The sequence below is a fragment of the Primulina tabacum genome, chromosome 10 (assembly GCF_025594145.1).
Source record: "Primulina tabacum isolate GXHZ01 chromosome 10, ASM2559414v2, whole genome shotgun sequence".
Classification (NCBI taxonomy): Eukaryota; Viridiplantae; Streptophyta; class Magnoliopsida; order Lamiales; family Gesneriaceae; genus Primulina; species Primulina tabacum.
Window position 1 is genome coordinate 28,591,469 of NC_134559.1, and position 26,365 is coordinate 28,617,833.

At 40.8% G+C, this 26,365-nt stretch overlaps 13 non-coding genes and 3 pseudogenes across 13 annotated transcripts; all 16 read left to right on the top strand.

The window, feature by feature from the left end:
• The first annotated feature begins 89 nt into the window (after positions 1 to 89).
• Positions 90 to 208, top strand: LOC142516898 (5S ribosomal RNA). Its single transcript, XR_012812669.1, has one exon. It is a non-coding gene; the product is annotated as a 5S ribosomal RNA (ribosomal RNA).
• Positions 209 to 889: 681 nt separating this feature from the next.
• LOC142509627 (5S ribosomal RNA) lies at positions 890 to 1,006 on the top strand. Its single transcript, XR_012807793.1, has one exon. It is a non-coding gene; the product is annotated as a 5S ribosomal RNA (ribosomal RNA).
• A 683-nt stretch (positions 1,007 to 1,689) lies between these two features.
• Positions 1,690 to 1,808, top strand: LOC142510254 (5S ribosomal RNA). The gene has a single exon (XR_012808377.1). It is a non-coding gene; the product is annotated as a 5S ribosomal RNA (ribosomal RNA).
• Positions 1,809 to 2,464: 656 nt separating this feature from the next.
• Positions 2,465 to 2,583, top strand: LOC142514989 (5S ribosomal RNA). Its single transcript, XR_012810858.1, has one exon. It is a non-coding gene; the product is annotated as a 5S ribosomal RNA (ribosomal RNA).
• Positions 2,584 to 3,268: 685 nt separating this feature from the next.
• Positions 3,269 to 3,385, top strand: LOC142511529 (5S ribosomal RNA; annotated as a pseudogene).
• A 642-nt stretch (positions 3,386 to 4,027) lies between these two features.
• LOC142516597 (5S ribosomal RNA) lies at positions 4,028 to 4,145 on the top strand. The gene has a single exon (XR_012812383.1). It is a non-coding gene; the product is annotated as a 5S ribosomal RNA (ribosomal RNA).
• A 682-nt stretch (positions 4,146 to 4,827) lies between these two features.
• LOC142508565 (5S ribosomal RNA) lies at positions 4,828 to 4,945 on the top strand. The gene has a single exon (XR_012806772.1). It is a non-coding gene; the product is annotated as a 5S ribosomal RNA (ribosomal RNA).
• Positions 4,946 to 5,628: 683 nt separating this feature from the next.
• Positions 5,629 to 5,747, top strand: LOC142508707 (5S ribosomal RNA). The gene has a single exon (XR_012806911.1). It is a non-coding gene; the product is annotated as a 5S ribosomal RNA (ribosomal RNA).
• Positions 5,748 to 6,432: 685 nt separating this feature from the next.
• LOC142510266 (5S ribosomal RNA) lies at positions 6,433 to 6,551 on the top strand. The gene has a single exon (XR_012808389.1). It is a non-coding gene; the product is annotated as a 5S ribosomal RNA (ribosomal RNA).
• A 9,068-nt stretch (positions 6,552 to 15,619) lies between these two features.
• LOC142516847 (5S ribosomal RNA) lies at positions 15,620 to 15,738 on the top strand. The gene has a single exon (XR_012812619.1). It is a non-coding gene; the product is annotated as a 5S ribosomal RNA (ribosomal RNA).
• Positions 15,739 to 16,420: 682 nt separating this feature from the next.
• Positions 16,421 to 16,544, top strand: LOC142511787 (5S ribosomal RNA; annotated as a pseudogene).
• Positions 16,545 to 17,225: 681 nt separating this feature from the next.
• LOC142509919 (5S ribosomal RNA) lies at positions 17,226 to 17,346 on the top strand. The gene has a single exon (XR_012808064.1). It is a non-coding gene; the product is annotated as a 5S ribosomal RNA (ribosomal RNA).
• A 666-nt stretch (positions 17,347 to 18,012) lies between these two features.
• Positions 18,013 to 18,131, top strand: LOC142516945 (5S ribosomal RNA). Its single transcript, XR_012812711.1, has one exon. It is a non-coding gene; the product is annotated as a 5S ribosomal RNA (ribosomal RNA).
• Positions 18,132 to 18,407: 276 nt separating this feature from the next.
• On the top strand, positions 18,408 to 18,526 carry LOC142515274 (5S ribosomal RNA). The gene has a single exon (XR_012811128.1). It is a non-coding gene; the product is annotated as a 5S ribosomal RNA (ribosomal RNA).
• A 682-nt stretch (positions 18,527 to 19,208) lies between these two features.
• Positions 19,209 to 19,327, top strand: LOC142516477 (5S ribosomal RNA). The gene has a single exon (XR_012812270.1). It is a non-coding gene; the product is annotated as a 5S ribosomal RNA (ribosomal RNA).
• Positions 19,328 to 25,910: 6,583 nt separating this feature from the next.
• LOC142510631 (5S ribosomal RNA) lies at positions 25,911 to 26,027 on the top strand (annotated as a pseudogene).
• Positions 26,028 to 26,365: the final 338 nt, after the last annotated feature.

Consider the following 26,365-nt stretch of genomic DNA (forward strand, 5'->3'; position numbering starts at 1 on the left):
ATTGGGCGAGAGCAGTGCCGCGTGTTGTCCATCACCGCCCGCTTCACACGGACTCGAGGGATATAAGAATAAACATCCCACTCAATGTCGGGTGCGATCATACCAGCACTAATTCACCGGATCGCATCAGAACTCCGAAGTTAAGCGTGCTTGGGCGAGAGAAGTACTAGGATTGGTGACCCCCTGGGAAGTCCTCGTGTTGCATGCCTTTTCGTGTTTTTCTATTTTTGATACATGTTGAGAGATGATTTTCGGCTCAAATCATCTTAATCTCGATCGGGACCAGATAAGACATGTGAAATCAACGTAGCACGGGCACTGCCGGAGTTGGACAAAATTGTAGGCTAATTTGATTGTAAACGGGCAAACGAACGAGACTCATTACTCTGCAATGAGGTGGTGAGATTTTAGCTGAATTCCTTCTCTAAGACCCTCTAATTTGCGATTTTTCACTTCTGTTAAGCTTCCGTTTCCTTGAGAAATCCGCATAGGAATTTCGAAATTCGATTCCGGTTCCATTTTATCGTATCCCAAGCATAATAATAGCTTTCCATTCGATATTTTTTTCTTCTTATTTTTTTATATTTTCTAGGAACATTTAGCGATTTTTGTTGCCATGAGCCAATTCTGTGCGGAAGGGTATGACGTAGATTACTCCGGAGACCGTTAACTCATTAAAAACAATTGTTTTGACTGTTTTATACATAGTTTACGTAAACGGTCGCGACACAAGGATTGCCCAGGGAAGTCACCCATCCTAGCTCTGCCATCGCGCCAGAACGCTTAACTTCATGGTTCTGATTGGACGAGAGCAGTGCCGCGTGTTGTCCATCGCCTCCCGCTCCACACGTACTCGAGGGATATAACAATAAACATCCCACTCAATATCGAGTGCGATCATACCAGCACTAATTTTGGATCCCATCAGAACTCCGAAGTTAAGCGTGCTTGGGCGAGAGCAGTACTAGGATGGGTGACCCCCTGGGAAGTCCTCGTGTTGTAGACCATTTCGTGTTTTTCTATTTTTGATTACTTGTTGACAGACGATTTTCGGCTCAAATCATCTGAATCTCGATCGTGACCAGATAAGACATGTGAAATCAACGTAGCTCGGGCACTGCCGGATTTGGACAAAATTGTAGGCTAATTTGATTGTAAAAGGGCAAACGAACGAGAATCATTACTCTGTAATATGCTGGCGAAATTTTAGCCGAATTCATTCTCTAAGACACTCTAATTTGCGATTTTCCGCTTCTGTTAAGCTTTTGTTTCCTCTAGAAATCCGCTTAGAAAGTTCGAAATTCGATTCCGGTTCTATTTTATCGTATCTCAGGCATAATAATAGCTTTACATTCGCTATTTTTTTCTTCTTATTTTTTTTCCTATTTTCTGGGAACATTTAGCAGTTTTTGTTGTCGTGAGCCGGTTCTGTGCGGAAGGGTATGACGCAGATTACTCCGGAGACGGTTAACTCATTAAAAACAATTATTTCGACTTTTTATCCATAATTTACGTAAACGGTCGCAACCCGAGGAATGCCCAGGGAGGTCACCCATCCTGGCTCTGTCAACGCTCCTGAACGCTTAACTTCATGGTTCTGATTGGGCGAGAGCAGTGCCGCGTGTTGTCCATCACCGCCCGCTCCACACGTACTCGAGGGGTATAAGAATAAACATCCCAGTCAATGTCGGGTGCGATCATACCAATACTAATTCATCGGATCCCATCAGAACTCCGAAGTCAAGCGTGCCTGGGCGATAGCAGTACTAGGATGGGTGACCCCCTAGGAAGTTTTCGTGTTGCACCGCTTTTCTTGTTTTTCTATTTTTGATTACTTGTTAGCAGAAGATTTTCGGCTCAAATCATCTTAATCTCGATCGGGACCAGATAAGACATGTGAAATCAACGTAGCTCCGGCACTGCCGGATTTGGACAAAATTGTAGGCTAATTTGGTTGTAAACGGGCAAACGAACGAGACTCATTACTCCGCAATGAGCTGACGAGATTTTAACCGAATTCCTTCTCTAAGACCCTCTAATTTGTGATTATTTGCTTTTTTTAAGTTTCCGTTTCCTCGAGAAATCCGCTTAAGAAGTTCGAAATTCGATTTCGGTTCAATTTTAACGTATCCCAAGCATAATAATAGCTTTACATTCGCTATTTTCTTCTTCTTATTTTTTTTTCTATTTTCTTGGAACATTTAGCGATTTTTGTTGTCGTGAGCCGGTTCTGTGCGGAAGGGTATGACGCACATTACTCCAGAGACACTTAACACATTAAAAACAATTATTTCGACTTTTTTATCCATAATTTACGTAAAGGATCGCCACACGAGGACTTCTCAGAGAGGTCACCCATCCTAGCTCTGTCATCGCACCAAAACGCTTAACTTCATGGTTCTGATTGGGAGAGAGTAGTGCCGCGTACTTGAGGGATATAAGAATAAACATCCCACTCAATGTCGGGTACGATCATACCAGCACTAATGCACCAGATCCCATCAGAACTCCGAAGTTAAGAGTGCTTGGGCGAGAGCAGTACTAGAATGGGTCACCGCCTGGGAAGTCCTCGTGTTGCACCCCTTTTCGTGTTTTTCTATTTTTGATTACTTGTTGACAGATGATTTTCGGCTCAAATCATCTGAATCTCGATCGGGACCAGATAAGACATGTGAAATCAACGTAGCTCGGGCACTGCCGGATTTGACAAAATTGTAGGCTAATTTTGTTGTAAATGGGCAAACGAACGAGACTCATTACTCTGCAATGAGCTGGCGAGAGTTTAGCCGAATTCCTTCTCTAAGACCCTCTTATTTGCGATTTTTTGCTTCTTTAAAGCTTCCGTTTCCTCGAGAAATCCGCTTAGGAAGTTCGAAATTCGATTCCAGTTCCATTTTATCGTGTCCCAAGCATAATAATAGCTTTACATTCGCTATTTTCTTCTTCTTATTTTTTTTTCTATTTTCTGGGAACATTTAGCGATTTTTGTTGTCGTGAGCCGGTTCTGTGCGGAAGGGTATGACGCAGATTACTCCGGAGACAGTTAACTCATTAAAAACAATTATTCGACTGTTTTATCCATAATTTACTTAAACGGTCGCGACACGAGGTCTGCCCAGGGAGGTCACCGATCCTAGCTCTTCCATCGCACCAAAACGCTTAACTTCATGGTTCTGATTGGTCGAGAGCAGTGTCGCGTGTTGTCGATCGCCGCCCGCTCCACACGTACTCGAGGGATATAAGAATAAACATCTAATTGAATGTCGGGTGTGATAATACCAGCACTAATGCACCGGATCCCGTCAGAACTCCGAAGTTAAGCGTGCTTGGGCGAGAGCAGTACTAGGATGGTGTGACCCCCTGGGAAGTCCTCGTGTTGACGGACGATTTTCGGCTCGAATCATCTGAATCTTGATCGGGACCAGGTAAAACATTTGAAATCAACGTAGCTCGGGCACAGCCGGATTTGGACAAAATTGTAGGCTAATTTGATTGTAAACAGTCAAACGAACGAGACTCAGTACTCGGCAATGAGGTTGCGAGATTTTAGCCGAATTCCTTCTCTAAGACCCTCGAATTTGCGATTTCCGCTTCTGTTAAGCTTCCGTTTCCTCGAAAAATCCGCTTAGGAATTTCAAAATTCGATTCCGGTTCCATTTTATCGTATCCCAGGCATAATTATACCTTTACATTCGCTATTTCTTCTTCTTATTTTTTTTCTATTTTCTGGGAACATTTAGCGATTTTTTTTGTCGTGGGCCGGTTCTGTGCGGAAGGGTATGATGTAGATTACTCATGAGACGGTTAACTCATTAAAAACAATTATTTCGACTATTTTAACCTTAATTTACGTAAATGGTCGCGACACGAGGACTGCCCAGGGAGGTCACCCATCCTAGCTCTGCCATCGCGCCAGAACGCTTAATTTCATGGTTCTGATTGGGCGAGAGCAGTGCCGCGTGTTGTCCATCGCCGCCCGCTCCACACGTACTCGAGGGATATAAAAATAAACATCCCACTCAATGTTGGGTGCGATCATACCAGCACTAATGCATTGGATCCCATCAGAACTCGAAGTTAAGCGTGCTAGGGCGAGAGAAGTACTAGGATGGGTGACCCCCTGGGAAGTCCTCGTGTTGCACCCCTTTTCGTGTTTTTCTATTTTTGATTACTTGTTGACAGACGATTTTCCGCTCAAATCATCTGAATCTCGATCGTGACCTGATAAGACATATGAAATCAACGTAGCTCGGGCACTGCCGGATTTGGACAAAATTGTAGCCTAATTTGATTGTAAACGGGAAAACGAACGAGACATATTACTACTCTACGAGGTGGCGAGATTTTAGCCGAATTCCTTCTCTAAGACCCTCTAATTTGCGATTTTCCGCTTCTGTTAAGCTTCCGTTTCCTCGAGAAATCCGCTTAGGAAGTTCGAAATTCGATTTCGGTTCCATTTTATCGTATCCCAAGTTTAATAATAGTTTTACATTCGTTATTTTATTCTTCTTATTTTTTTCTATTTTATGGGAACATTAAGCGATTTTTGTTGTCGTGAGCCTGTTCTGTGCGGAAGGGTATGACGCAGATTACAACGGAGATGGTTAACTCATTAAAAACAATTATTTCGACTGTTTTATTCATAATTTACTTAAACGGTCGCGACACGAGGCCTGCCCAGGGAGGTCACCCATCCTAGCTCTGCCATCGCACTAGAACGCTTAACTTCATGGCTCTGATTGGGCGAGAGCAGTGCCGCGTGTTTTCCAACGCCGCCCGTTCCACACGTACTCCAGGGATATAAGAATAAACATCTCACTGAATGTCGAATGCGATAATACCAGCACTAATGCATCGGATCCCATCAGAACTCCGAAGTTAAGCGTGCTTGGGCGAGAGCAATACTAGGATGGGTGACCCCAGGGAAGTCCTCGTGTTGCACCCCTTTTCGTGTTTTTCTATTTTTAAAATACTTGTTGACAGACGATTTTTGGCTCAAATCATCGGAAGCTTGATCGGGACCAGATAAGACATGTGAAATCAACGTAGCTCGGGCACTGCCGGATTAGGACAAAATTGTAGCCTAATTTGATTGTAAACGGGCATACGAACGAGACTCATTACTCCGCAATGAGCTGGCGAGAGTTTATCCTAATTTCTTCTCTAAGACCCTCTAATTTGCAATTTTTAGCTTCTGTTAAGCTTTTGTTTCCTCGAGAAATCCGCTTCGAAAGTTCAAAATTCGATTCCGGTTCAAATTTATCGTATCCCAAGCAAAATAATAGCTTTACATATGCTATTTTCTTTTTCTTATTTTTTTCTATTTTCTGGAAACATTTTGCAATTTTTGTTGTCGTGAGCCGGTTCTGTACGGAAGTGTATGGCGGAGATTACTCCGAAGACGGTTAACTCATTAAAAACAATTATTTAGACTGTTTTATCCATAATTTACGTAAACGGTCGCGACACGAGGAATGCCCAGGGAGGTTACCCATCCTGGCTCTTTCATCGCTCCAGAACGCTTAACTTCATGGTTCTGATTGGGCGAGAGCAGTGCCGCGTGTTGTCCATCGCCGCCCGCTCCACACGTACTCGAGGGGTATAAGAATAAACATCCCACTCAATGTCGGGTGCGATCATACCAGCACTAATGCACCGGATCCCATCAGAACTTCGAAATTAATCGTGCTTGGGCGAGAGCAGAACTAGGATGGGTGACCCCATGGGAAGTCCTCGTGTTACACCCCTTTTCGTGTTTTTATATTTTTGATTACTTGTTGACAAAGGATTTTCGGCTCAAATCATCTGAATCTCGATCGGGACCAGATAAACCATGTGAAATCAATGTAGCTCGGGCACTGCCGGATTTGGACAAAATTGAAAGCTAATTTGATTGTAAACGGGCAAACGAACGAGACTCATTACTCCGCAATGAGCTGGCGAGATTTTAGCCGAATTCCATCTCTAAGACCCTCTAATTTGCGATTTTCCGCTTCTGTCAAGTTTCCGTTTCCTCGAGAAATCCGCTTAGGAAGTTCGAAATTCGATTCTGGATCCATTTTATCGTATCACAGGCATAATAATAGCTTTACATTCGCTATTTTCTTATTCTTATTTTTTTTTTGTATTTTCTGGGAACATTTAGGGATTTTTGTTGTCGTGACCCGGTTCAGTGCGGAAGGGTATGACGCAGATTACTCCGGAGACAGTTAACTCATTAAAAACAATTATTTCGACTGTTTTATCCATAATTTACGTAAACGGTGGCCACACGAGGACTTCTCCGAGGGGTCACCCTTCCTAGCTCTGTCATCGCACCAGAACGCTTAACTTCATGGTTCTGATTAAGAGAGAGCAGTGCCGCGTGTTGTCCATCGCCGCCCGCTCCACACGTACTCGAGGGATAGTAGAATAAACATCTCACTGAATGTCGGGTGCGATCGTACCAGCACTAATGCACCAGATCCCATCAGAACTCCGAAGTTAAGCGTGCTTTAGGGAGAGCAGTACTAGAATGGGTGACCGCCTGGGAAGTCCTCGTGTTGCACCTCTTTTCATGTTTTTCTATTTTTGATTACTTGTTGACAGACGATTTTCGGCTCAAATCATCTGAATCTCGATCGGGACCAGATAAACAATGTGAAATCAACGTAGCTCGGGCACTGCCGGATTTGGACAAAATTGTAGGCTAATTTGATTGTAAACGGGCAAATGAACGAGACTCATTACTCCGCAATGAGGTGGCGAGATTTTAGCCGAATTTCTTCTCTAAGACCCTCTAATTTGCGATTTTCCGCTTCTGTTAAGCTTCCATTTCCTGTAGAAATCCGCTTAGGAAGTTTGAAATTTGATTCCGGTTCCATTTTATCGTATCCCAAGCATAATAATATCTTTACATTCGCTATTTTCTTCTTCGTATTTTTTTCTATTTTCTGGGAACATTTAGCGATTTTTTTTGTCGTGAGCCGGTTCTGTGCGGAAGGGTATGATGCAGATTACTCTGGAGACGTTTAACTCATTAAAAACAATTATTTCGACTGTTTTAGCCTTAATTTACGTAAACGATCGCGACACGAGGTGTCTTCCCAGGGAGGTCACCAGTCCTAGCTCTGCCATCGCGCCAGAACGCTTAACTTCATGGTTCTGATTGGGCGAGAGCAGTGCCGCGTGTTGTCCATCGCCGCCCGCTCCACACGTACTCGAGGGATATAAAAATAAACATCCCACTCAATGTCGGGTGCGATCATACCAGCACTAATGCATTGGATCCCATCAGAACTCCTGTAAGGCCCGAGATTTTGTGACAGTAATCTGAGATTAATCTGAAATGATTTATTTATTTATTTAAAGATGATTATAGAAGGAACGGATCAGATCGGGAGAGCCGAAAGAAGGAATCACATTAGGTGTGAAGAATATAATCGGCGCACATGCGCGGCTTGAATGCGCGCATATGCGCGGAACGTCCAGAAAGTTCGGCGCACATGCGCGGCGGAAGGCGCGCATATGCGCGAGTAAGGGAATGTGCGAGACAGAAAATCTCGCGCATATGCGCGAGAGGATAAACCACAAGGTGCCGGGCAGAAAGCCAGGCGCATATGCGCGACCTTGTACGCGCATATGCGCGAGGCATGCAAAACGAAAGGATGCCTCTTGCCATCACCGTGCGACGTGTATATGTATATATATATATATATAAGCAACGTCAAATTCTCAGAAATAAGAAGAAGAGAGGAACCGAAGCTCCAAGTTCCTGATGTGCGAAAATTGAACGCCACGCAAATTCCGTCTGTCTGATTTTGAATCCAAGTACGGTATCGTGTTACTAGCGACGACAGCTACAACTGGACGTAAGTTTTGTTACGTTTAGACATGATTTGAATTTATGATATTGTCAGAATTGAATATGAATCAGATATGATGTTCCTGCTACAGTAGGCATTGTATAATTGAAGTCAGATTAAAGAATAGACTGGTTATACAATTATTATGAATTTCAGAGTTGATTTAGTTGAGATTCTATATCAGAGTTGTGTTATTATTCAAATTTTGAATTGTACGGATACTGATTATGTATTCTGGTATTATATCTGTGATGTTGAGATTGACGGGGTATCAAGACTGTATTGTTATGCTGTCGAAACATCAGTAGATTGATATTGATCAGATTCAGTATTGATTGAGATTTATCAGATTCAGTAATGATTTCGATTGTATCGTGATATCATTGATATGAATTAGATTGTACCTTGTTCAGATATGGATCAGATTATATACCGATTTGAGTATTGATCAGAACGGGTCTTGAATTGAGTTATATACTGATATGGTATTTATGTGACTTGTCATTGCCAGACTGGGTATGGACAGATTGACATACAAGACTTCTTCTTCATCAGATCGTGAAGAGAAAGGTATAAATAAATGTTGATTCGGGATTACACAACTCGAGTTAGGTTTGACTTGAGTTTTCCAAAATCACATACTTTACTTTATTGCATTGATATTTGCAGATTATCAGATTGATATGTTTAGTCTATTGAATTATAGCAGAGCCAGAGTTTGAGTCTAGGGCAGATCAGCCTAGCTAGGGCAGAACCGCCGAGTCTTTGACAGAACCGCGTAGACTCTAGACTTACGGTGTATCGATGAGCTTAGATGTAGATCGACGTTTATTGTAGACATTCGATACAGCATACCAAAGTCTAAATTAGATCAGGATCCCTAGATTAGAATGAGAGATGAGTCGAGTCTTAGATATTGAGACTAGAATTTGATTTACAGATACGTATTGATTTATGTTTCGTAGATTACGATTCATGTTTTATTTACAGAATGGTATTGATACATGTTGTTTGATTATGCTACATGTGATAAGATATAATTCATGCTTTTATGTTAATTCAGTTAACTGCATGTATACATTATTTCTACTAGGATTTATTCTCACCGGAGTATCCGACTGTTGTCTTGTTTTGTATGTGTGCATGACAACAGGTGGGACAGGATCGGGGTCAAGAAGATGATGAGATAAGACGAGTTTAGAGTGGTGATTCCGGACTTATTGTAGATTTGGTTTAATACTTAAAATTTAGTAGTTGAACCTTAGACTAGTTTGAATAATTATTGTACATTATTGTACTTATATAATGAGATGTATATTAGTTACATTCCATTATGCTCCGCACTTGCATTTTAAAAAGAAAAAATTTTAGACCCTGATTATCTGAATTGATAATTAACTCCCAAAGATGATTAAGAAAACGATTAGTGTCCGGGACCCCACAACAGGTGGTATCAGAGCGATAGATCCTTTAGACTGAGATAGATGAGAATGAGCGGGGTAGATAGATTGAGTTTTCTTTCCTTGCATGTGATTGCTAGCATGAGAATTATTTTAATGTTGAACGATATTGCGTATGCTAGCATGACATTATGCTTTACTGCTTCGAAATACATGGTTACCTGATTATCTGATTTGAGTTGGTATTATGTATTATTGAGTATGAATCAGATCTGATTCATGATCAGCAGTAAGATGATCAGAGAAAGATTTGGAACAGATTTGTAGTATTTGAGTACTAATGTTTTGATAAGCAGATATACCTCCACGGAGAATTCCAGAAAGGGGTAGTACTTCGACTGAACAGATAGATGTATCAGAAACTCAGATGGAAATACAGTTGAAAGAATTTCAGGTATTTCAACCGCCGAACTTGAGTGGTACCGAGACGTCTGAAGATTGTGAGAACTGGTTTGATGACATAGAAATACTGTTTGATTTACTTAATTATTCAGATGAGCAGAGAATTAAACTGATATTCCACTAGTTACGAGAGACTGCCAGGAGTTGGTGGATTACAAGTAAAAGAATGCTAGAACAGAGAGGTACAGTGATTTCGTGGGAAATATTCAGAACTGAATTTTATCGAAGATTTTTCTAAGTTTCGTACCGAGAGGACAAGAAAGCAGAGTTTGAGAACTTGAGACAAGGTCAACTGAATATTGAAGAATATGTTGCTAAATTCTCTACTCTACTGCGTTTTGCTCCTAATGTAATTGGAAATGATGAAGCTGTAGCGGATCAGTTCATTAGAGGATTGAACTCGGAGATAGTTGCATTGATGAATATGCAGCGACCTTATCATTTTTCTGATGCATTGAGTAAAGCAAAGAGAGTGGAGGCGAGTCTGATAAGACAACTAAAAAGGGTGTGTGCGATGCAACCCCAGACACAGCAATCCCCTCTCCGATTTGATCGCGGCAGCACGAATGGAAAGCAAGATTTGCTGAAAGCTCGAAAGAAACCATTCAAGAAGTTAAGGAGCGGACTGAGCGGTTCAACTAGCTCCAGTGGTTCCAGCTCAAGTTATACTGGAGTGTATTGCAGGATTTGCGGAGGGAGACATTCCACAGGGAAATGCCAGGGAGTGACTGGTAGTTGTCGTATCTGCCGACAGCCGGGACACTTTGCTAGAGTTTGTCCCCAGAGAGATTCCCGCAGATTTCAGAGAGCTAGACCATCTGGTGGTAGTGACCGAGGAACAGACCCAAGAGGCACTTGATGATATAGTGGAAGGTACTGTTCTTTTATGATTATATTGCATATGTATTGATATATATTAATGAATTTCTTACAATTGTCTCTGACTGAGTTGCATTGATATATACGGTACCTGTTGGGTCTGTATTGCGGTAGTATTAATTTTTGTACCTTCTGGGAAAGAAAAATTGATATCAGAGATTTCTGTGATATATTGTATACTACAGTAAGATGAGAATGAGATCGAGTTAAATTATGATGTACTTGTGTTTTCTGATTTGATTGCATGATTGACATTAATATGCTGAACAAGTACAGAACTATTATAGATTCCTTTCAGGAGAGTATAAGATTCAGACCAGATATGGCTGATGAGTAGAGATTTCACGGTAAGGATTCTAGATTCAGAATTCCTTTGATATTTATGTTGTCTAGGGACTCGATTGTTGCAGAAAGGAGCAGATGGCATCCTTATGTATTCAGTAGACATACTGAAATCGAGTCTAGCATTGGCAGATTTGCCAATGATGTACGAGTTAGCTGATGTTTGCCCAGATAAGATTTCAGATTTGCTTTATATCAGAAAGATAGATTTCAGAATTGAATTGAGACCAGATACTGTTTATTGTTTTAGAATTCAGTACAGAATGATATTGAATGTCCAGAATGACACTGAATGAATTGAAAGAATTAAAAGATCAGTAGAAGAGTACCGACAAGGAGTTACATCTGATTTATTGTTTCTCTTTGGCATATTTCAGTATGTTCAGAGATATTCTGATGATTTCATGCTCGTTGTATCTATGATATTTTGATATATTCGCAGCATCTGATTGATTGAATCGAATAACTGAAGATTGAATGGGATATTCTGAGAAATGTGATTATTGTATACAGAAATTTTTCAGATATGAATTTTGCTTGAAACAGATTGTATTCAGAGTGTGCGATATCTGAAGTTAGTATACCGATTGTTCTTGACACAGTTAAAATTGTGATCAGTGACTGAGAACCATACCGATATCAGAAATATCAGAGAATTTATTTTGTCAGAGTGGGCAGATTGTATTATCCGAGTATGTTTTGAACTGCTTGAGAATTGTTAGCTTCTAGATCAGTATAGATTATTGATATTCCGAATCTGATTTGATAGTACGGTTATTCTGATTCAGTGTTTGATAAAGATTATTCAAACCGAATCAGAACTGAATTCAAGAATTACAGCAGTTCAGAAATATAATCAGAATGTCCAGAACTTAATTTCGATAATCAGAGCAGAGCATCGATCAGGGTGACAGATATGTGATTTTTACTGTATGAAAATGATTATCTTGTAATGTCAAATGTTTCAGAATTGTACAACAGAATTTGATATCGATAATCAGAACCGAATACCAGGTAGGTATTTTTCTTTAATTTATATTATTAACTGATTGTTTATACCAAATAGTTCGAATTGGAAATGACAGATAGGGTCAGAAGCGCACAGAAATGGATTCAGTAGTCGTTAAGGTAACAGAAAGTATATGATAATTCGAACATATAGTTTTTATATAGACAGATTAAATCAGTTGTGACAGAATTGGTACTGAAATGTTGGCAGAACTTGTACTAAAATATCGGAATTGCCAATAAATGAAGACAGAAAGATAGAAATCAAAAGATTTATTACAGAATTTGTATATTTCTGACTAGACATGGGGAGTATACTTCGATGAATTCCGTAATGAGATCACTGCAATACTTTCCAGATTGTGATGTAATGTGATTGTGATTGACAGATTGTTCAATCTATATCTATTAGTTTGTACCAGATAACGTACAAACATGACCAAATGACACAGATCGATGTCAGAAAAGTGGTCAGAATAACTAGAATGCCGAAGTAGAATATATCAGATTGTGATTTTGCTTGATTTTGTGCTTGTGGCAGAATATACCATGAACTTTTTTCTATACTATCCAGATATGGGAAGTTATTTATAGAGCCGTAGTGCTGGATGTTAGCACTAGTGAAAACGAAACATTATTACTTTGTGCATTCTGGTCCAATGAGAACTGCAGATTTCCTGCGTATAAGGATAATGACTCAAAGATATCTGAGATAAGATCTGATACAGTCTGAGATAGAGCAAGAAAAATGGAACTGATTCAGAAGAAAATGAAAATTATTCTGTTGTTGAAAACACAGTAAGATTTTCAAAATAGCAAAGAGATTATTTGAAAGACAGAATCTGATATGAGATTGAGATTTCAGAATGGATTCATTGAGATGAGTTTCTGATTTAAACTCTGTATACATTCTTCTGATATATCTGAATTGATTACTTGCGAGTTCGAGGACGAACTCCGATCTAAGAGGGGGAGAAATGTAAGGCCCGAGATTTTGTTACTGTAATCTGAGATTAATCTGATTTATTTATTTATTTAAAGATGATTATAGACGGAACGGATCAGATCGGGAGAGCCGAAAGAAGGAATCACATTAGGTGTGAAGAATATAATCGGCGCACATGCGCGGCTTGAATGCGCGCATATGCGTGGAACGTCCAGAGAGTTCGGCGCACATGCGCGGCGGAAGGCGCGCATATGCGCGAGTAAGGGAATGTGCGAGACAGAACATATCGCGCATATGCGCGAGAAATGTCGCGCATATGCGCGAGACATGCAAAACGAAAGGATGCCACTTGCCATCACCGTGCGACGTGTATATGTATATATATATATAAGCAACGTCAAATTCTCAGAAATAAGAAGAAGAGAGAAACCAAAGCTCCAAGTTCCTGATGTGCGAAAATTGAACGCCACGCAAATTCCGTCTGTCTGATTTTGAATCCGAGTACGGTATCGTGTTACTAGCGACGACAGCTACAACTGGACGTAAGTTTTGTTACGTTTAGACATGATTTGAATTTATGATATTGTCAGAATTGAATATGAATCAGATATGATGTTCCTGCTACAGTAGGCATTGTATAATTGAAGTCAGATTAAAGAATAGACTGGTTATACAATTATTATGAATTTCAGAGTTGATTTAGTTGAGATTCTATATCAGAGTTGTGTTATTATTCAAATTTTGAATTGTACGGATACTGATTATGTATTCTGGTATTATATCTGTGATGTTGAGATTGACGGGGTATCAAGACTGTATTGTTATGCTGTCGAAACATCAGTAGATTGATATTGATCAGATTCAGTATTGATTGAGATTGATCAGATTCAGTAATGATTTCGATTGTATCGTGATATCATTGATATGAATTAGATTGTACCTTGTTCAGATATGGATCAGATTATATACCGATTTGAGTATTGATAAGAATGGGTCTTGAATTGAGTTATATACTGATATGGTATTTATGTGACTTGTCATTGCCAGACTGGGTATGGACAGATTGACATACAAGACTTCGTCTTCATCAGATCGTGAAGAGAAAGGTATAAATAAATGTTGATTCGGGATTGCACAACTCGAGTTAGGTTTGACTTGAGTTTCCCAAAATCACATACTTTACTTTATTGCATTGATATTTTCAGATTATCAGGTTGATATGTTTAGTCTATTGAATTATAGCAGAGCCAGAGTTTGAGTCTAGGGCAGATCAGCCTAGCTAGGGCACAACCGCCGAGTCTTTGACAGAACCGCATAGACTCTAGACTTGCGGTGTATCGATGAGCTTAGATGTAGATTGACGTCTATTGTAGACATTCGATACAGCATACCAAAGTCTAAATTAGATCAGGATCCCTAGATTAGAATGAGAGATGAGTCGAGTCTTAGATATTGAGACTAGAATTTGATTTACAGATCCGTATTGATTTATGTTTCGTAGATTACGATTCATGTTTTATTTACAGACTGGTATTGATACATGTTGTTTGGTTATGCTACATGTGATAAGATATAATTCATGCTTTTATGTTAATTCAGTTAACTGCATGTATACATTATTTATACTGGGATTTATTCTCACCGGAGTATCCGGCTGTTGTCTTGTTTTGTATGTGTGCATGACAACAGGTGGGACAGGATCGGGGTCAAGAAGAAGATGAGAGAAGACGAGTTTAGAGTGGTGATTCCGGACTTATTGTAGATTTGGTTTAATACTTAAAATTTAGTAGTTGAACCTTAGACTAGTTTGAATAATTGTTGTACATTATTGTACTTATATACTGAGATATATATTAGTTACATTCCATTACGCTCCGCACTTGCATTTTAAAAAGAAAAATTTTTAGACCCTGATTATCTGAATTGATAATTAACTCCCAAAGATGATTAAGAAAACGATTAGCGTCCGGGACCCCACAACTCCGAAGTTAAGAGTGCTTGGGCGAGAGAAGTACTAGGATGGGTGACCCCCTGGGAAGTCCTCGTGTTGCACCCCTTTTAGTGTTTTTCTATTTTTGATTACTTGTTGACAGACGATTTTCGGCTCAAATCATCGAAATCTCGACAAGGACCAGATAAGACATGTGAAATCAACGTAGCTCGGGCACTGCCGGATTTGGTCAAAATTGTAGCCTAATTTGATTGTAAACGGGCCAACGAGCGAAACTCATTACTCCGCAATGAGCTGGCGAGATTTTAGCCGAATTCCTTCTCTAAGACCCTCTAATTTGCGATTTTCCGCTTCTGTTAAGCTTTCGTTTCCTCGAGAAATCCGCTTAGGAAGTTCGAAATTCGATTTCGGTTCCATTTTATCGTATCCCAAGCATAATAATAGCTTTACATTTGTTATTTTCATCTTCTTATTTTTTTCTATTTTCTGGAAACATTTAGCGATTTTTGTTGTCGTGAGCCGGTTCTGTGCGGAAGGGCATGACGCAGATTACTCCGGAGACGGTTAACTCATTGAAAACAATTATTTCGACTGTTTTATCCATAATTTACGTAAACGGTTGCGACACGAGGACTGCCTAGAGAGGTCACCCAACCTAGCTCTGCCATTGCGCCAGAACGCTTAACATCATGGTTCTGATTGGGCGAGAGCAGTACCGCGTGTTGTCCATCGCCGCCCGCTCCACACGTACTCGAGGAATATAAGAATAAACATCCCACTCAATTTCGGGTGCGATCATACCAGCACTAATGCACCGGATCCCATCAGAAATCCGAAGTTAAGCGTGCTTGGGAGAGACCAGTACTAGGATGGGTGACCCCCTGGGAAGTCCTCGTGTTACACCCCTTTTCGTGTTTTTCTATTTTTGATTACTTGTTGACAGACGATTTGCGGCTCAAATCATCTGAATCTCGATCGGGACCAGATAAGACATGTGAAATCAACGTAGCTCGGGCACTGCCGGATTTGACAAAATTGTAGGCTAATTTTGTTGTAAACGTGCAAACAAACAAGACTCATTACTCTGCAATGATTTGGCGAGAGTTTAGCCGAATTGCTTTTCTAAGACCCTCTAATTTGCGATTTTTCGCTTCTGTTAAGATTCCATTTCCTCGAGAAATCCGCTTAGGAAGTTCGAAATTCGATTCCGGTTCCAATTTATCGTATCCCAGGCATAATAATAGCTTTACATTCGCTATTTTCTTCTTCTTATTTTTTTTCTATTTTCTGGGAACATTTAGCGATTATTGTTGTCGTGAGCCGGTTCTGTGCGGAAGGTTATGACGCAGATTACAACGGAGACGGTTAACTCATTAAAAACAATTATTTCGACTGTTTTATTCATAATTTACTTACACGGTCGCGACACGAGGACTGCCCAGGGAGGTTACCCATCCTCGCTCTTCCATCGTACCAGAACTCTTAACTTAATGGTTCTGATTGGACGAGAGCAGTGCTGCGTGTTTTCCATCGCCGCCTGCTCCACACGTACTCCAGGGATATAGGAATAAACATCTCACTGAATGTCGGGTGCGATAATACCAGCACTAATGCACCGGATCCCATCAGAACTCCGCAATTAAGCGTGCTTGGGCGAGAGCGGTACTAGGATCGGTGACCCGACCCCCTGGGAAGTCCTCGTGTTGCACCGTTTTTCGTGTTTTTCTATTTTTGATCACTTGTTGACAGACGATTTTCGGCTCAAATCATCTGAATTTTGATCGGGACCAGATAAAACATGTGAAATCAACGTAGCTCGGGCACTGCCGGATTTGGACAAAATTGTTGGCTAATTTGATTGTAAACAGGCAAACGAACGAGACTCATTACTCCGCAATGAGGTTGCGAGATTTTAGCCGAATTCCTTCTCTAAGACCCTCTAATTTGCGATTTCCGCTTCTGTTAAGCTTCCGTTTCCTCGAGAAATCCGCTTAGGAAGTTCGAAATTCGATTCTGGTTCCATTTTATCGTATCCTAGGCATAATAATAGCTTTACATTCGCCATTTCTTTTTCTTATTTTTTTTCTATTTTCTTGGAACATTTAGCGATTTTTTTTGTCGTGGGCCGGTTCTGTGCAGAAGAGTATGATGCAGATTACTTTGGAGACAGTTAACTCATTAAAAACAATTATTTCGACTGTTTTAGCCTTAATTTACGTAAATGGTCGCGACACGAGGACTGCCCAGGGAGGTCACCCATCCTAGCTCTGCCATCGCGCCAGAACGCTTAACTTCATAGTTCTGATTGGGCGAGAGCAGTGCCGCATGTTCTCCAACGCCGCCCGCTCCACACGTAAAAGAGGGATATAAATATAAACATCCCACTCAATGTCGGGTGCGATCATACAAGCACTAATGCATCGGATCCCATCAGAACTCCGAAGTTAAGCGTGCTAGGGCGAGAGAAGTACTAGGAAGGGTGACCCCCCCTGGGAAGTCCTCCTGTTGCACCCCTTTTCGTGTTTTTCTATTTTTGATTACTTGTTGACAGACGATTTCGTCTCAAATCATCTGAATCTCGATCGGGACCAGATAAGACTTGTGAAATCAACGTAGCTCGGGCACTGCCGGATTTGGACAAAATTGTATGCTAATTTGATTGTAAACGGGCAAACGAACGAGACTCATTACTCCGCAACGAGGTGGCGAGATTTTAGCCAAATTCCTTCTCTAAAACTCTCTAATTTGCGATTTTCCGCTTCTGTTAAGCTTCTGTTTCCTCGAGAAATCCGCTTAGAAGTTCAAAATTCGATTCCGGTTCCATTTTATCGTATCCTAGGCATAATAATAGCTTTACATTCGCTATTTCTTCTTCTTATTTTTTTCTATTTTCTTGGAACATTTAACGATTTTTTTTGTCGTGCGGAAATGTATGATCTAGATTACTCTTGAGACGATTAACTCATTAAAAACAATTATTTCGACTGTTTTAGCCATAATTTACGCAAACGGTCGCGACACGAGGATTTCCCAGGGAGGTCACCCATCCTAGCTCTGCCTTCGCGCCAGAACGCTAAACTTCATGGTTCTGATAGGGCGAGAGAAGTGCCCCGTGTTGTTTATCGCCTCCCGCTCCACACGTACTCGAGGGATATAAAAATAAACATCCCACTCAATGTCGGGTGCGATCATACCAGCACTAATGCATCGGATCCCATCAGAACTCCAAAGTTAAGCGCGCTAGGGCGAGAGAAGTACTAGGAAGGGTGACCCCCTGGGAAGTCCTCGTGTTGCAGCCCTTTTCGTGTTTTTCTATTTTTGATTACTTGTTGACAGACGATTTTTGGCTCAAATCATCTGAATCTCGATCGTGACCAGATAAGACATGTGAAATCAACGTAGCTCGGGCACTGCCGGATTTGGACAAAATTGTAGCCTAATTTGATTGTAAACGGGCAAACGAAAGAGACTCATTACTCCGCAATGAGCTGGCGAGAGAAGTGCCGCGTGTTGTTTATCGCCTCCCGCTCCACACGTACTCGAGGGATATAAAAATAAACATCCTACTCAATGTCGGGTGCGATCATACCAGCACTAATGCATCGGATCCCATCAGAACTCCGAAGTTAAGCGTGCTAGGGCGAGAGAAGTACTAGGAAGGGTGACCCCCTGGGAAGTCCTCGTGTTGTAGCCCTTTTCGTGTTTTTCTATTTTTGATTACTTGTTGACAGACGATTTTCGGCTCAAATCATCTAAATCTCGATCGGGACCAGATAAGACATGTGAAATCAACGTAGCTCGGGCACTGACGGATATGGAAAAATTTGTAGCCTAATTTGATTGTAAACGGGCAAACGAAAGAGACTCATTACTCCGCAATGAGCTGGCGAAATTTTTGCCGAATTCCTTCTCTAAGACCCTCAAATTTGCGATTTTCCGCTTCTGTTAAGCTTCCGTTTCCTCGAGAAATCCGTTTAGGAAGTCTGAAATTCGATTCCGGTTCCATTTTATCGTATCCTAGGCATAATAATAGCTTTACATTAGCTATTTTTTTCTGCTTTTTTTTTTCTATTATCTAGGAACATTTAGCGATTTTTGTTGTGGTGAGCCGGTTTTGTGCAGAAGGGTACGACGAAGATTATTCTGGAGATGGTTAACTCATTAAAAACAATTATTTTGACTGTTTTAGCCATAAGTTACGTAAACGGTCGCGACACGAGGAATGCCCATGGAGGTCACCCATCCTAGCTCTGTCATCGCGCCAGAACGCTTAACTTCATGGTTCTGATTGGGCGAGAGCAGTGCCACGTGTTGTCCATCGGCGCCCGCTCCACACGTACTCGAGAAATATAAGAATAAACATCCCACTCAATGTCGGGTGCGATCATACGAGCACTAATGCACCGGATCCCATCAGAACTCCGAATTTAAGCGTGCTTCTGCGAGAGCAGTACTAGGATGGGTGACCCCCTAGGAAGTCCTCGTGTTGCACCCCTTTTCGTGTTTTTCCATTTTTAATTACTTTTTGACAGACGAATTTCGGCTCAAATCATCTGAATCTCGATCAGGACCAGATAAAACATGTGAAATCAACGTAGCACGGGCACTCCCGGTGTAATGCCCGAGATTTTGATTCTGTTAATCTGAGATTATTGATTAAGAATTGAGGTGATTATAGCCGGGCCATTTCGAGACCACATTGGGCAAAACATATGAAAAGTACAATGTTTGGACAAACTGTTGGCACCCGAGCGGTAGGAAATGACCGCCCGAGCGCCAGTGTTCAATAAGAATACCATTCGGGCAGAACCTGTGGTGCCCGAGCGGTAGAAAATTACCGCCCGAGCGCCAATGGATAACAAGCCGAGTACCGGGCAGAGTGTTCGGCGCCGGAGCAGTAGTTTATAACCCCCCGAGCACCGACTGAAAATCAGGGAGAATGGGACACATATCTTTACATGCATGAGATATATATATATATATATATATATATATATATATATAAGTTTCCTTCTTCAGAATTTAGCTGGAAGAGTCGAGGATTTCTCTAAGAAATCCTTACGCCTTTTAGCGTATAGATTTGTGATTTGTGAATGTTCCGCCCGTCCGATTTTGAATCCGACTTCAGTACTGTGTTCCTATCGACGCAGGCTTCAACTGGACGTAAGTTTTGCTACGTTTTGATATGATTTGAAATTATGATGTTGAAGGAATCGGATATGATTCATATATGATGTTCTTGCGATATTAGACATTGTATAATCGAAACCGGACTGGAGAACAGATATCATATGAAATTGTTATGATTTTCGGAGTAGTTTTGGAGTCGATTTGATATCAAAATTTAATTGTTATCGATTATGAGATATTGGAAGTGATATCTGACTAATATGGTATTGTTGGGTATATCGATATTGTACCGTTATGCCATCGATAGTGAATTAGATTGAGTATTGAGCAGAACAGATTTGATTGGAGTAATGTATTGATATTATACTCCTCGATATTGTTATTGTCAGATTGATATTGTCAGGCTTTGAGTTCGAGACTTTGACAGAGTCAGAGTGACAGAAAGAAAGGAATAAATTAATGTTGAGTTGGGATTGCACAACTCGAGTGAAGTTTGACTCGAGTTTTCCTAAATCACATACCTAGTTTACTGCATTGATATTTGTAGTTAATGAGATTGATGTTTGTAGTCTATTGATTTATAGCCACTGCATGTTTTGACTACTGATTCGTTTAGTCATAGACTGATTCGTCTAGCTATCGGCGGAGTTGCCAAGCTACTGGCTGATTCGCCTAGTAATCGGCTGATTTGCCTAGTCCCTGACTGATTCGTCTAATTATTGGCTGATTCGCTTAATCCTTGACTGATTCGTCAATTCTGTGGCTGTTTCGCCCAGACACTGGATATAGGAATTATATCGATGCCGTTTAGGGTTGGGTCATTCCTATCGACTGAGATTCGATATAATTCTCAATATTCAAAACCGGGATCCCTAGATTAGGAATGAGTCGAGTCTGAGACGACGCGTTGTTTGAGTCAAGTCTGATACGACTAGTTGATTTACAGTTTTGATATCATACATGTTTGTTGATTGGCTGCATGTGAATGATATTTGTTATATGCTTTCGTATATGTTTTTATATGATTGCATGTTTACATTGTTTATACTGGGATTTATTCTCACCGGAGTTATCCGGCTGTTGTCTTGTTTTGTATGTGTGCATGACAACAGGTGGGACAGGCTCAGGGTCGAGGAGATGAGGAAAGATCGTGATTAGAGTGGAGGCTCCGGACTTGGATTAGAGATAGGGTTGGACACTTGATATTAGCTGTTAAACCTTAGTTGAATAAATGTATGTGGTACAGGACTTGTACTTTTATACTGAGATGTATATACGTTTTATTTCACTACGTTCCGCATTTTAAAAAAAAATTAGACCCTGTTTTATAATTGATTAATTAGTCCCAATGATGATTAAGAACATGATTAGCGTCCGAGCCCCCACAACAGGTGGTATCAGAGCGATAGATCCTTCAGACTGAGATAGAAGCTAGTGAGCGGGGTAGATTGAGTTTTCTTTCCTTGCTTGTGATTGCTAGTATGCTTTACTGCTTTATATAATACATGTTACTTGACTTATCTGATTCGATTGTGTAATATGTATTATTGGGAACGAATTTGAACCGATTCTTGATCAGCAGTAAGATGATCGGAGGAGGGACTGAATTGAAACAGGTTTGTTGGATTGGGGTTACTAATCCTTTTGATATTCAGATATGCCTCCTCGAAGAATACCAGAACAGGGTAGCACATCGAATCCTCCAATGGATGTTACAACCACTCCAATGGAGACATTATTGAAAAGGTTTCAGTCGTTCAAACCACCGACACTGAAGGGTACTGAGACATCAGTTGAGTGTGAAAGTTGGTTAGATAACATTGAGATGTTGTTTGATTCACTGGAGTACAGTGATGAGCGCCGAATTAAATTGATTGGGCACCAAGTGCTTGATGTTGCAAAGAACTGGTGGATTACGATGAAGAAGGCCTTGGAGCATCGGGGTACGACTATTACTTGGGATGTATTTAAAACTGAGTTTTATCAGAGATTTTTCCCAGTGTCGTACAGAAAAGACAAGGGGGCGGAATTTGCCAATTTGAGACAGGGTCAGCTGAACATTGAAGAATATGTGACCAAGTTCTCTACCTTATTGAAGTTTGCTCCCCATGTGGCTGGAAATGACGAAGCCGTTGCTGATCAGTTCATCAATGGCTTGAATCCCGATATATTTACATTGGTGAACACAGGGCGACCGAATAACTTTGCTGATGCCATGAATAGAGCAAAGGGCGCTGAAGCAGGCCTGATAAGGCAGAGAGGAGCTGCATCTGTTCCCCTAGAATCGAGACCACATCAACCACCTCCCCGATTTGAGAGTGACAGTAGCAGTGGTAGAAAGAAAGATTTTCTGAAGGCTAGAGGAAAGCAGTTTAAGAAGTCTGGCGGCAGTTCTGCTAGCTCCAGTGGTTCCGAACAGAGTTATACCGGCGTTTACTGCGGAAATTGTGGAGGGAGACATTCCACTGAGCAATGCCAAGGAGTACTTGGTAGTTGCCACTTCTACAAACAACAGGGACATTTTGCCAGAGTGTGTCCACAGAAGGGTTCTCAAGGATCCCAGAGAGCCGAATCATCTGGATCAGCGGCACAGTGGAGTAGACGATCAGCTGCTGTTCCTTCATTTCAGCCAGCACCATCTCAGTCACAGCAGAGGCCAGGAGGAAGTCAGACAGTTGGCCAGCCTCCTAGACAGCAGGCCAGAGTATTTGCTTTGACTGAGGAGCAGGCTCAGGAAGCACCAGATGATGATGTTGCAGGTAACTGTTCTTGATTTAGTTATCCTGCTTTTTTATTGATAAATACGGATGCTTCCCATATGTTTATTTCTAAACGATTTGCATTGAGTCATGCATTGCCTGTTGAAGCTTTATTCTACTGTAGTGTATCTCTTGACTAGTTGGGGAGAGTTTTTATATCAGTGAATTCTGTAAAATATCGTATACTATAGTAGGATGAGAATGAGATTGAGTTAGATCGTGTGGTAGCTTGTATTGTACTAGTGTTGTCTGGTTTTGAGACTGCATTACTGATATTGATATGATGACCAAGTACAGAGCTACCCTAGATTAGTTCCAGAAGATTGTGAAAATCGGACCTGAGATGGCCAAGGGATGAATAGTGTACGATAAGGATTCTAGATTGAGAATTCATTTGATAATTCGTACTATCTATAACTCGATTATTACAGAAAGGAACAGAGGGACTCCTTATGTATTCAGTTGGTTTACTGAAGTTGAGTCTATCATTGGCTGATTTACCAATGATAAGAAAGTTAATAATGTTTTCCCCGATAAGACTTCTGATTCGATTCCAATCAGAGAGATTGATTTTAGCCTTGATTTGATATCAGAAACAGATTGCATCCTGATTGAGACAGATTACATTCAGGGTGTGTTATATCTGAAGATGATATATCTGTTGAATTTAGCAGAGTTAAACCGGAATTAGTTGGCCGAGGTTGATATCAGTGTCAAACATTTGTGGTTTATGAGTTTAGCAGATCAGTACCGATGAGTGATGTTTTGAATCTGATTGAAGCTTGCTGTTGTTTTGAATCTGGGTTTGAATCAGGTAAGTAATACTGCCTTGTATATGAATAACCAATCTGTTGTTCCAAATGTTCCGAATTTAAAATGATAAATATTGCCAGACAGTGTGCAATAACTTATTCAGTATGCATTTTGATAGTTGAAAAGATGTTGATAGAAACAGATGAGAGTAGATGTGACAGAGTTTGTACTGGAATGTCTAATTACCTACAGATAAAGAGAGAAAGATAGAAACCAGGAGATGGGTTATACCGATTATTGATATTTAAATAGAAATGAGAGTACATTTCTATGGATTGGTGACGAAACTATCGAAATTTTCCTAAGACTGTGATGCGATGTGATTATGATTATAATTGATAGAATGCTTGAATATGCATATATTAGGTGTACAGGATGATGTACAGATAAGATCAGACGATCAAGAGTTATGTCAGAAGAGTGATTAGACTGCATTGAATGCCAAAATTGACTATATCATACCATGATTTTCGGTTGATTTTCTATTTTTGGCAGAATATATTATAAACTCCTTCACCTATCGTCTATAGATTGACGGATAGTCGGAGCAAACTATCCGGATACTGGAGAATATCCAAGAACTGTAGTGCTTGATTTTAGCACTAGTTGACATGATTTATTGTCATTTGTGAATTATCGTACAACCACAGCTATCAGACAAGTATTGAAATGACTTCTTTCGAAGCGTTGTACGAAATGAAATGTTGATCCCCTCTTTATTGGGATGATATCTCTGAGGTTCCTGATATCGACCTGGCATGATCAGAGATATGACTGAAAAAGTAAAGCAGATTCAGAAGAAAATGAAGGCAGCCCAAGACAGACAAGCCAAATATGCCAATGTCCGACGACGACCGTTGGTATTCGAGGCTGGAAACCGAGTATTTTTGAAAATTTCACCTTTCAGATGAATTGTCCGATTTGGCAAGAAAGGGGAGTTGTCTCCACGATAGATTGGGCCGTATGAGATTCTTGAGAAGATAGGAGATCGTGCCTATCGACTCACTTTACCGCTTTCATTATCCGGAATACATGATGTCTCTCATGTAGTTTTATGGCAGAAGTACATGCAAGATACTTCACATATGATTCAACGATACGAAGTTGAATTGAATGAGACATTGAGCTATTTCAAAAAACCGATTCAGATTATTGATCGTAAAGAAAAGTAGCTCAGAATGAAGACTATTCCACTTGTGAAGATTCAGTGGAGTCGTCATTACATTGATAAAGCTACTTGGGAAACCAAGTTTGATATGAGACAGAGATTTCCTGAGTTATTTCACTTATGTGAGTATTTTGATTCAGCTTCTGCTATACATTTCTTTCTGATATCTAATTTGATTGCATGTGATTTCGGGGACGAAATCAAATCTTAGGGGTGGAGAAATGTAATGCCCGAGATTTTGATTCTGTTAATCTGAGATTATTGATTAAGAATTGAGGTGATTATAGCCGGGCCATTTCGAGACCAGATTGGGCAAAACATATGAAAAGTACAATGTTTGGACAGAATTGTTGGCGCCCGAGCGGTAGGAAATGACCGCCCGAGCGCCAGTGTTCAATAAGAATACCATTCGGGCAGAACCTGTGGCGCCCGAGCGGTAGAAAATTACCGCCCGAGCGCCAATGGATAACAAGCCGAGTACCGGGCAGAGTGTTCGGCGCCCAAGCGGTAGTTTATAACCGCCCTTTAATTTGCGATTTTCCGCTTCTGTTAAGCTTCTGTTTAATTTGCAATTTTCCGCTTCTGAATCTCTATCGGGACCAAATAAGATATGTGAAATCAACGTAGCTCGGGCACTGCCGGATTTGGACAAAATTGTAGGCTAATTTGATTGTAAACGGGCAAACGAACGAGAATCATTACTCCGCAATGAGCTGGCGAGATTTTAGCCGAATTCCTTCTCTAAGACCCTTTAATTTGCGATTTTCCGCTTCTGTTAAGCTTTCGTTTCCTCGAGAAATCCGCTTAGGAAGTTCGAAATTCGATTCTTGTTCCATTTTATCGTATCTCAGGCATAATAATAGCATTACATTCGCTATTTTCTTCTTCTTATTTTTTTTTCTATTTTCTGGTAACATTTAGCGATTTTTGTTGCCGTGAGCTGGTTCTGTGCGGAAGGGTATGACGCAGATTACTCCGGAGACGGTTAACTCATTAAAAACAATTATTTCGACTGTTTTAGCTATAATTTACATAAAGGGTCGCGACACGAGGACTTCCCGGGGAGGTCACCAGCCCTAGCTCTTCCATCGCGCCAGAACGCTTAACTTCATCGTTCTGATTGGGCGAGAGCAGTGCCGCGTGTTGTCCATCGTCGCCCGCTCCACACGTACTCGAGAGATATAAGAATAAAAATCCCACTCAATGTTGGGTGCGATTATACCAGCACTAATGCACCGGATCCCATCAGAACTCCGAAATTAAGCGCGCTTGGGCGAGACAGTACTAGGATGGGTGACCTCTGGGAAGTCCTCGTTTTGCACCAATTTTCGTGTTTTTCTATTTTTGATTACTTGTTGACAGACGATTTTCGGCTCAAATCATCTGAATCTCGATCAGGACCAGATAAGACATGTGAAATGAAAGTAGCTCAGGCACTGCCGGATTTGGACAAAATTGTAGGCTAATTTGATTGTAAACCGGCAAACGGACGAGACTCATTACTACGCAATGAGCTGACGAGATTTTAGCCGAATTCCTTCTCTAAGTCCCTCTAATTTGCGATTTACCGCTTCTGTTAAGCTTCCGTTTCCTTGAGAAATACGCTTAGGAAGTTCGAAGTTCGATTCCTGTTCCATTTTATCGTATTTCAGGCATAATAATA